At 46.5% G+C, this 11,657-nt stretch overlaps 1 long non-coding RNA gene across 1 annotated transcript; it reads left to right on the top strand.

Moving 5' to 3' along the window:
• Positions 1–902: 902 nt before the first annotated feature.
• On the top strand, positions 903–2,652 carry LOC144761797 (uncharacterized). The gene is made up of 2 exons (XR_013595900.1): positions 903–1,028; positions 2,359–2,652. It is a non-coding gene; the product is annotated as an uncharacterized LOC144761797 (long non-coding RNA).
• Positions 2,653–11,657: the final 9,005 nt, after the last annotated feature.

Raw genomic sequence — 11,657 nt, 5'->3', positions numbered from 1 at the left:
CGGGCAGGCGAGGGCTCCTTTGCTGGCCCCAGTAAGTTTACATTTTAATAAAGAGTACCTATTTTTTCCTAGCGTTCCTCATTCGATTTTTTCTAAATCGTCTTTGATCTACTTGTAGACTGGATATAAATTCTTATCCTGCCTCGAATATGACTCCCTGTGGTATTACTAGACTATTCTTATTAGTCTGTCTGTGTAGCTAACTAAGATTGGACATTTGGCAATTCCATTGGACTCCCATTCTATTCAGCAATAGCTCTATGCACTGTCTCCTTACTGACTAGATAGTGTGGCAGAGTCATTCAGCTCCCGAAGTCACCGATTATTGATCCCCAATGATCTCTAGATTATCGTACGCAGGACAAGAGAGTACGGAGTCACAGCACAGTCAAGAAGTGTCAGAGGCACTCATGCTTGCAAAAATTCCAAAACCTTTAGCTCATCCACTCTAGTCTGGAGGAACAAAAACCACAGAGTCTATTTAAGTTTAAAAGCTTTATTAAAAGTAAACACATTTATTAAAATCTACTTTGTCATAAAACTATTTAACTGAAAACGGAAAAGTGGTTAGTGCTGACGATTAATTGGACACATTTCTTGTGGTCGAGCCGAGCTCTCACCTGGTTTGAACTTGATCCTGGTCGTGTTCTTAGGAGTCAAGCTTCTGTCTGTTAGGAGAAAAAGTGGTGCGTGTTAAAAATCAAAAGCAAGCATTCATCCGTTGTGCATAAAAGTGCAGCAAGACAACAGCCTTCCCTGGAAAATGGGACATTTTTACTTTGGAGTAGACAGTCACAAATTATTACATTGTATTCAGTTTTTTTAACATTTCTCCTAGACCAAATATTATATAGTAGTGAGTGGTGTATTCTAACATTCTTAAATGTACTTTGTAGGTGTAACATCTGGTGACGGGGCCAGCGCGGAGGTGGCTGTGTTGGGCGAGGACTCGGAGGACTCTGGGGAGGAGGCGGTGCAAGAGCCGGCGGACGGTCCTGTGGGGGTTCAAACGGTGGTGGCGGAAACAGGTAAGCTATATATTCCTTACTTATTGAGATTGAAGACTGCATAGTGTGCTTTCTGCACGGGTGTATTACAAATCAACCAGGTAGTAGCCTCCTCGAAATGTACTTCGACTTAGCTGTGAAGTTTTTGGTGAGAAGAATCCCAATAAGTTCTTAGACGAACGTGATGGATGGGATGAACGAAAAGCGAAAGAAGGGTGTAAGTAAGTGGGACGCGAACTTGTATGATGGCTGGCAAAGGAGAACGATATGTGTTTGCTTGGCCCCCGAGGTGGCTGGGAAGGAAAGAATATGGTATGGTGCATGGCTGGGTCAATGATAAAGCAAGGATGGGTGGAAGGACAGCAGCCTGGGTGGGTGAAACAGAAACTGTATGTGTGCGTATACTTTGACTGAATGGATGCCTGGAGCATGGTATTCTCTGACTCTTAGATAGCACATGTGTATCTAGAGAGAGTAGATGGTCGCCAGATGAAGTAAGTGTTACCTTGAAGAGCATGTACCACCGCACCCGCACGTCCGTTCCAGTGCAGGGAAGGCAAGGAAAAGAAATTGTAAATGTGTCCAATACTACCATGAATAGTAGCAGTACTTTGTATTGCGTCTGCAATCACAGCATATATCTGGTTATTACGGTGGACACTCCGTACCTCTCTTAATAACTTTAGTTTACTTGTAGTACGTCATTCATGTGTGGGTGTATCACTGTTCACTCAATATTAAGCAAAGCACCTAAAGTCATCCCATATGTCATCAAATACGTCCCATGTGAAGTGATAGATAATCAAATTAGTTAGCTTCTTCATTTTCCTTTTCTAGTACTCATTTGCACTGTAGGGTGAAAGGTAAATTAATTAAGCAGTAGCCCTTGTAACAGAGTATTCTCAGTGCCACCCGTAATAGAAAAGTAATAGCTTCACCACCTGCATGTACTGGACCGGTACAGTAACGCAAGTCTGTCTCACTCATCATGGTGTGCAACTTTTTTTCTCGGGTGCAAGTTCACTGTGCTGTCCATGTCATTCTGCCGGCTTGCATAAGATAACGTACCAATTTCCCTAAACAAGAGAGAAGAAGAAGAATAAGACTAGTGTACTGTCATAGTCGACTGTAATGGAAGTCCATAGTGGTCGTAGAATTTGTTCATTAAACTACCACTAATGTTAGAGCAAGGATGCAGAAGTGGGAGGTTACATAGATACTGTCCTCAATAGTTATGTACTGTGCTTTCAATTTGCTACTTGTACTGTGACCCAACTTTCGGCTCAATCACTTTGTGTTATTAATGCTAAGGAGCATTGGTTACAGACTATGTCTTTCTTTCTTCATATAGTTGCTCCTTCCAAATCAACAACACGGAGGGAGCAGGCTAGAATGGCCCGGCAACGGAGGCTGGAGGCCACTGTCGCCGAATATCGGCGGCTGGTGGCCCTGGAGGAGGAGGAGGACACGCAGTCGAGCGGGGCAACAACAACATCCTCGACTGGGACCGCTGCATCCTCCTCCGTGACTAAGCCAGCGGGACCGAGCCGGGCTAACAAAGACAACCGCCACCGCCAAGCAACAGAAATACCAGCTGCCCCCCACAGGAGCTGCAAGGAACGCCAACGCCGCCTACGAGTCCGAATGTCCAACCTGGAGCAAGAGGTCCTGAAGTATAAGAACTTGGTTAAGGGCCTCCGCTCCGAGCTTGCCACCCTCCGCAAGGAGTATGATGCCCATGCCGCAAAATGCACCAGCACCAGCACCCTCCAGTAGTGGAGTGTCCCTTGCCCTTTTTTTATAGACTTTTGGGGGGTGGGATTTGGGAGTTGGGATCGTTTTGGGACGTTTCAAAGACAATCGTTGGGGTTAGGGTGGGTGAGGGAGATTATTTTGTTAGGGCTACATAAATATATTTTTAAACTTTATCTGACCATACCTGTTTTTTACTGCTTTTCAGTCTGGTGGGTGGGGGGCGGGGGTGTAACAGTAACTTTGTTTTCCTGAACAGTCGTAGGACTTTAGTAGTACAACCGTCAATCTCTTGTCTACTCCGAAATAATACTCCATTATACTACCTCCCACCAAACGCTTATCTTACCTGTAATTTGTGTTAGAAATTAGGGCTAGGCCCAGGGCTGGCTCCACGTGAAATGGGGATTAACGTTGTCAATCCTGGGCGGGTGACATTTCCTCATTGCGGTGGTACTAGTGGTGTGACACAGTGGCAGTTGCATGCCGATGGAAAAAAAGAAAACGAAACCTTGTTTGTCCTTACTGTAGCATTACAACGGTTACGGTACGATCGAGAATATAGCAGGTGACAGACAGAACAGTGCCATAATGTAGCCTAACAAATGGTAAAGTATTTGCTTGCAAGTATAACTAGTACTTGCGTTGAATTTATTTGACATTGGCTACTACTACTAGAAGATATAGTACTGAAGCTGAGTAAGTCTAGAAGATATCCTCGTATTCCTTCACCAGCCTGTTGCTATGACCTTATCCTCCCCAGCAAGTGTGTGGAATTATTGATGTCATTTTAGTCAGACATCAAGCAAAACAACACAGCCCGGGGGAAGAGGGTTAGGGTTTGTAAAATGGATGGGAATGGGGGTTTCTTTTTGGGTAGGTTTTGTTGAGAGAAGAAAAAAAAAGCAGAGCATGGACAAACAATAATTGAAGATAAAGACAATCTTTGGTTACAAACTAAAGCTAAGCACATGCAGTCACACTCATAGAATAAAACAATGGATACTGTATCTGTATTGCGTATGTTGTTGGAGTTGTCCTTGAATTTGGTAAGTAAGTTGCATGCAGCAAACAATTCCTCTTATTGGCGGCACTCCTCCATTCCAGCTGACGCTTCGTCCATCAATGTTGGTGACCACTGACAGAAGACACCCTGTCCACTGCCTGCCTGGCGGATGTTGACTGAAACCCGGCCTGTAATTATTGAACGGAAAACAGGAAGTGCTATTACAATACCACTGATAAATAAATAAAAGGTATGTACGCTGTGTGGTTCAAAATGTGACACTTTGATTTCCCTAATAGACAGTACAATATTTTTGAAATTGCGTGCTCTGTCTGAGTCACCTTTTTAAGGATAAATAAGTATGGCCAAAATATTATAGCGGATCTTTCCCCTCAAGGTAGGTGTACTGTAAACTGTGTTTTAGAACAAAATTTGACCTTCCCAGCAATGCTCCCACCAAGACCCTTACTAAAGCCAGTCGCAAAAATGTAGAAGAACCCCAATCAGATCTCCAAAAACGATGCCTAGCAGAAAAATGGTTACAAAACGTACTTTGAAAGTAACAGTAGGCCCAAATACAGACCGTGGATTGTATTCAAACCACTTGCAAGCAAGCAAAAGTATCCATAGCCAGCATCGCTCCAACAGTGCTCTACAACACCAGAACTGCGTTGCAATAGAACCCCCCGAAACACATGCAATCCTGCTGCTAGGGCTAACCCTAACGAACCCTAACTTACAAAAAGTGCCAAAACTGGTGTTTCCTTCAGGATTTTGTCCAAAACACTTCTATCCGGTATTAGACCTTCCCAGGAATGCCCCAGGCAAGACCCGCCAACCCACCCGGAAAAAACCACCCGACAACACCCCCAAACAGCGAAAAAGCTAAATCTCATACTTACAATATCTCTCGGCCTTCGGTCCAAACGCGGCGCTGTGCAGCTAGGTCATCATCATCATCAATCATCATAACTCCTGTTTTCCACCACGGATTTCCTGAAAAGCAAATGCAATCAAGATTAGATTGTCGCAGCAGTGCTTCGACAGAGACCCCGGCCGCAACCCACCCACGAACAGCAGGAAGCCCCCCAAAACGCTACATTGAGCAAGATGACAGAAGAAATAGTAAAAAAAGGCTGTTCCTTCGGGATTTTGTCCAAAACACTTCTATCCGGTATTAGACCTTCCCAGGAATGCCCCAGGCAAGACCCGCCAACCCACCCAGAAAAAACCACCCGACAACACCCCCAAACAGCGAAAAAGCTAAATCTCATACTTACAATATCTCTCGGCCTTCGGTCCAAACGCGGCGCTGTGCAGCTAGGTCACTCATCATCATCATCAATCATCATAACTCCTGTTTTCCACCACGGATTTCCTGAAAAGCAAATGCAATCAAGATTAGACTGTCACAGCAGTGCTCCCAGACACCAAAAATTACCCACAAACACCCGGAACCCCGCCAAAGAGCACCTCAAAGGCAAGCAAGTCAGCAAAAACGGCAAGAAATTTCCACCTCATATTTGGTCCAAAACACTTTTGTCCATTATTAGAGCTTCACAGCAATGGGCCCAAATCCGTCAACTCACCCGCAAAGAAGTACAACACCCCCACAAGTGCTGAGTCTTTCTTCATTGGGCGTAATCCAGCACTCTGCTTTGAGGGAAATCGCAGTCTGGAGGAGGAGGATAGAGGAGCATGTTCTTCAGAACTTGTGAACCTGAGGAATGTAGACTGCGGCACCTTCAAATCAATAAGCAAACAAGTGAAGACAGTTCTGATGATGGTCTTGTTTTTGGGATTAGGTGATTAAAGTTTGAATTAAATTAACTGTGCAAAACAAAGAAAGAGAGACACAAAGCACACAGGAATAAAAGTGAATAAGGACGAAAAAGAAAGTTCTTGATTGATTGTCTCATTTTCAGGGCTCGGTGTCAGGGAATAAGAACAAGATTTCGTCATCATACTCTGCGAATTCAGGCTGGATGAGGTCAGTGCCACCGAACAGAGAACAAATCCCCTCATCTACGTTGCCGTCCTCCTCGTCTTCATGCGGCGTGCTTTCTCGTACTTTGTAATCTGGTGGTATGAGGTGCTGATTCATCTTGATCATTGTCAGCCGCTCCACATTTTTGGGCGAGAGGCGGCTCCGTTTGGGAGTTACAATGCCACCAGCAGCACTGAAAACACGTTCAGAAGACACACTTGCGAGTGGGCAAGACAAATAGTTTATAGCCAGGTTGAAGAGCTGTGGCCACAATTGTTTTTTGCCATGCCAATACTGCAATGGCTCATCATTAAGAAAGACCTCTGTTGAGTCATTCAGATAGTCCTGCACCATTGACTTAAGGTCATCAACGGTTCCTCCACTTTGCTTACTTTTTGCTGTGGCTGTGACATTTTTTCGAGAACCATACCCAAGCAAACTTAGCCAATCCTCTACAGCAGCCACTGTTTTTGTTGTGTGTGGTGCAGATGATCCAGTTGCCGGTGTCTTTAACGGCTGAGAGGTCACTTGTGCCCCAGCCACAGGTGCAGAAGTGGATTCTTGTGACTGGGGATGGCCTGCTGATGCTGATGCTGATGTACTGGCTTCTCCTTCAATAACCTGCCGTTCTTTTTCAAACCTCTTGGCTGACCAGGCTAACCAATGTTTGTACTTTTGAACATCTGCAATAACAGCAAAAGGAAAGAATGCTTCGCCTGCCAGCGCCTTTTTGTAGCGTGGATCCAGAATAGTAGCACAAATGTAATGCTGTTCTGAGTTGATCATTTTAAGACGTTCATCACCACGTAGGCGCTCTAATAATTTCTCAGACAAAATAAAATTGTCTTTTTTTTTTCATCTTTTTCAAACTCAGAAGACACCACCATCAGTTGGTGCTCCAGCATGCACAACACTGGGATAGCTTTTCCCAAATTACAGTCCTCCTGGCTGACTGCACGCGTGAAGAACTCAAAAGGACGAAGCATGTCTGTCAGGCTTTTAACTATGTCCCTTTGCGCCGCACCCATCCGCATGTCCTCCTTCTGAGATGTAGCCTCTGTGAAGAAATAGTGATCGAGTACCGTATACTGCTCATACAGACGCTCAAGCATGTAGAAGGTTGAGTTCCAACGTGTTGCCACCTCCTGGATGAGTGCTTTCACTGGCATTCCACGTTGAAGTAGCAGTCTCCGCAGATGCTTCCGGGCCTTAAAAGAATGGCTGAAATGGTTGCACATTTTGCGGCAGGTGGCCATTACCTCGAACGCTGGACTCTGTTTATCACTCAAGAATTTTTGAACTACCAGGTTGATACAGTGCGCCAAACACGGCACTCTAAAATGGTCACCCTTCAACATGGCCTTAACTACATTGGCGCCATTATCCGTGGAAACATAACCAATCTTGCGTTTTAGGGGGGATAGAATTTGCAAGACCTTTTTGTTAAACTCTTCCAAAAGGTTTTCTGCTGTGTGACTTTTCTCCAAGCCAAACATGGCTAGTGTTGCATGTTTCCGAGCAGCTTTGAAAACTTTGTCCGGGTCAACACCTGCGTTTAGCTTTGCTTTAACACCTGAAAAAGAGACCCAGTGTGCAGTGATGCACATGTAATCAGCGCCTGCGCCACTGGTCCACATGTCTGTTGTCAGATGTATTGTGTGAACAGCACTCTTCTGCAAAGCTGCCCCAATCGCCTCCAGCACATCTTCATGTAGTGCTGGAACCGCAACTCTGGCAAAATAGAACCGGCTCGGAACCTTCCATTTAGGGCAGAGCGTTGCCACTAATTCAAGAAAACCTACCGCTTCTACAAAAGAAAAAGGTAGAAGGTCCACAGCTAGCATTTTAGCCAGCTTAGTGTTATATAGACGCGTCAGTGGGTGGTTGCGTTCATATGGCACGTCTGAAGTAAGCATTGTTCTAATGTTGCCCTGGACCAAGCATTTACGGGCTGATAATGACTTCGTTGACCCAATTTTGCTCGCTGGTGAACTTTTGTGCGTTGGTGTCTCACTCGCTCCAACACTCTTAGTGTGCCTCACATTGGGTGTGCTGCTGACAGGGGTACTGGGTGTAAGGGAAGTGTTTGACACGTCTTCTTCCTGCTCGTCATCATCAGATGAAACATCAACGTTTCCTTGAATTTGGCCTTTCTTGATCGCATCTAGGTGCGCAAACCATTTGACAGTGTGCTTTCTCTCAAGATGACCTCTCTGGCCGCCGGTACCATAGTTGGTACCTGACTTACCACGACTAACTGCAAGCTTACAAAGGGTACAAATGGCAAACTTTGGATTTTTGGGACAAACAGTAAAGAAGTCCCAAACTGGGGACTTGAAGTGTCTGTGGGACCTGGAGGAGGCGGCGATACTGGTGGTGGTGGTCATGAAGCTAATGCCAGATGAAGTGGAGGATCTGGATTGCCCAACTTTTGTACGTTTTGCACTTTCACCGCCACTAATTAAGGTCGAGGTTGACGGAGGTCTCTTCTTGCCAGAAAGAAATATGGAAGCGGGACGAGTTGGTGTACTACTTAACTCCAATGATTGTGGTGTTTCCACTGCCTCCTCATTGACAACATCATCATCATCATCATCACGCTCAGCAGCTCTTCGGGCTAGGGTCAAAATGTCTGTTTGCTGCATGCCCGCTGGGGCTGCAGTGACCTTTATGATGACTGGGTCGTCGTTGGCAGAGTCTTCATCAGCAGCAGTATCCGCCACTTCTTGTTGAGCCTCATGACACTCCATAACTCTGAGACTTTGGACGAGCTTCCTTTTACGCTTAACTACCTTTGTTGGATCATGGTGTGCCTCACTCTCAGACGGCTGTGGTGCTGATTCCCAAGTTTGATCCGTATCATCAGAAGGAGGTGTGCTTGAAGAGGATGTAGACACCACCCTTGATCTCTTCCTTGCTAGGGGTGTGGAAGACAATGAAGGATCATCAGGAGGAGTGGCTTCCTCAAATGATACCTCGCCTTGATTGTCGGTTTCCTGATGTGCCCCTACTTCGGGAGGAACAACTATTGTGGGCACTTGTGACCCTCCATGCACCTCTGCTTGCGCATCTCCTTGCGCTGCCTCTCCTTCCACATGTACTTGGGCTTGTACTTGCACATGTGATTGTTGTTGCGGCTGTGGTTGTTCAACACTCGTCAGATGACCTACAACAACCTGTGTTGATTGAGGGACATTGCTGCTGCTTTCTTGCGATGAGCCAACATCACTGGTCGATGGTGATTGAAGAACTATACTGGCTGCCTCTGCAGCACTCAAGGGCTTGGACTTAAGTTGGCGTGGTGGTGGTGGTGGCACTGAGCCCAATGGAGCGGGGGTGCTGCTGCCAGCTTGGTCCCCAGCAGATCCCGCTGCTGCTGCTGCAGGCATACTTTTTTTTTTACTCCCAAAAAAAGGGGCGGGCGGCACACCAGTGTCCTTGGTAACTTGCTTCTTCTGCTCCTTACTGGCACCTTTCTTGCTAGAGGAGCTACGGGTTACTTTTTTTGGGGCCATCTTCTTCAGAGCAGGTCAGCAGGCAGCAGTTGCACGAGTTGCAGAGGGTTCTGTGTCCAGACGTGACGTCGCGTGACGTTATGCTGCACACACACACCGCTGCAGGACTTCTTCCTGGCACTGGTGGTTCTCTTGAGTCTTCTTGTGCACCTAAAAGCAATGGAAGACAGAGGAACATCAGTTCAGTTATACACCCCAAAAAATCGACAAAACACAGAAAAATGAGCACAATCCCATGCCATCCATGATGTTTACATTGAAGACACCCCACAGAAAGACTAGGGACATGCAAGTATGCAACACTCACTACCCCTGGGCATAATGGATGAAAAGTAGGCAAAATAAGTGCATGCCTCAGACACTGCCTCTCTTCAAAATGGCCCCTTACACCCCAAGCACATGTTGCCTGTACCAGCCAGCTCTCAAGATGGCCACCACCACCACCCACATGGCCAGTCCACATCAACAGTACACCCCCAAAAAACAGAAAAACAGCCAGAAATCACCACAATCCAATGCCATCCATGATGTTTACATTAAAGAGAGTGAGACCACACCACAGGCACACTCAGTCCATGCACCACCACCCCTGGGCAAAAGGCCACACCAGCAGCCCCCCAAAAACGACAAAAAACAATACAATAAGCACAATCCCAGCCCATCCATGGCCTCAATTATGTTTAAATTCAAGAAGACACCCCACAGAAAGACTAGGCCCATGCAACACTCACCACCCCTGGGCAAAGGGCCCCACCAGCAGGCCCAAAAAAACGACAAAAAACAATAAAATCAGCACAATCCCAGCCCATCCATGGCCTCAATGGTGTTTAAATTCAAGAAGACACCCCTCAGAAACACTAGGCCCATGCAACACTCACTACCCCTGGGCATAATGGATGAAATGTAGGCAAAATAAGTGCATGCCTCAGACACTGCCTCTCTTCAAAATGGCCCCTTACACCCCAAGCACATGTTGCCTGTACCAGCCAGCACTCAAGATGTCCACCACCACCACCCACATGGCCAGTCCACATCAACAGTACACCCCCAAAAAACAGAAAAACAGCCAGAAATCACCACAATCCAATGCCATCCATGATGTTTACATTAAAGAGAGTGAGACCACACCACAGGCACACTCAGTCCATGCACCACCACCCCTGGGCAAAAGGCCACACCAGCAGCCCCCCAAAAACGACAAAAAAAATAAAATAAGCACAATCCCAGCCCATCCATGGCCTCAATTATGTTTAAATTCAAGAAGACACCCCACAGAAAGACTAGGCCCATGCAACACTCACCACCCCTGGGCAAAGGGCCCCACCAGCAGGCCCAAAAAAACGACAAAAAACAATAAAATCAGCACAATCCCAGCCCATCCATGGCCTCAATGGTGTTTAAATTCAAGAAGACACCCCTCAGAAACACTAGGCCCATGCAACACTCACTACCCCTGGGCATAATGGATGAAAAGTAGGCAAAATAAGTGCATGCCTCAAACACTGCCTCTCTTCAAAATGGCCCCTTACACCCCAAGCACATGTTGCCTGTACCAGCCAGCACTCAAGATGGCCACCACCACCACCCACATGGCCAGTCCACATCAACAGTACACCCCCAAAAAACAGACAAACAGCCAGAAATCACCACAATCCAATGCCATCCATGATGTTTACATTAAAGAGAGTGAGACCACACCACAGGCACACTCAGCCCATGCACCACCACCCCTGGGCAAAAGGCCACACCAGCAGCCCCCCAAAAACGACAAAAAACAATAAAATAAGCACAATCCCAGCCCATCCATGGCCTCAATTATGTTTAAATTCAAGAAGACACCCCACAGAAAGACTAGGCCCATGCAACACTCACCACCCCTAGGCAAAGGGCCCCACCAGCAGGCCCAAAAAAACGACAAAAAACAATAAAATCAGCACAATCCCAGCCCATCCATGGCCTCAATGGTGTTTAAATTCAAGAAGACACCCCTCAGAAACACTAGGCCCATGCAACACTCACTACCCCTGGGCATAATGGATGAAAAGTAGGCAAAATAAGTGCAGGCCTCAGACACTGCCTCTCCTCAAAATGGCCCCTTACACCCCAAGCACATGTTGCCTGTACCAGCCAGCACTCAAGATGGCCACCACCACCACCCACATGGCCAGTCCACATCAACAGTACACCCCCAAAAAACAGAAAAACAGCCAGAAATCACCACAATCCAATGCCATCCATGATGTTTACATCAAAGAGAGTGAGACCACACCACAGGCACACTCAGTCCATGCACCACCACCCCTGGGCAAAATGCCACACCAGCAGCCCCCCAAAAATGACAAAAAACAATAAAATAAGCACAATCCCAGCCCATCCATGGCCTCAATTAT

The sequence above is a fragment of the Lissotriton helveticus genome, chromosome 6 (genome assembly GCF_964261635.1).
Source record: "Lissotriton helveticus chromosome 6, aLisHel1.1, whole genome shotgun sequence".
Classification (NCBI taxonomy): domain Eukaryota; kingdom Metazoa; phylum Chordata; class Amphibia; order Caudata; family Salamandridae; genus Lissotriton; species Lissotriton helveticus.
The sequence above is the reverse complement of the archived record's forward strand: the minus strand, read 5'-3'. Positions and strand labels throughout refer to the sequence as shown.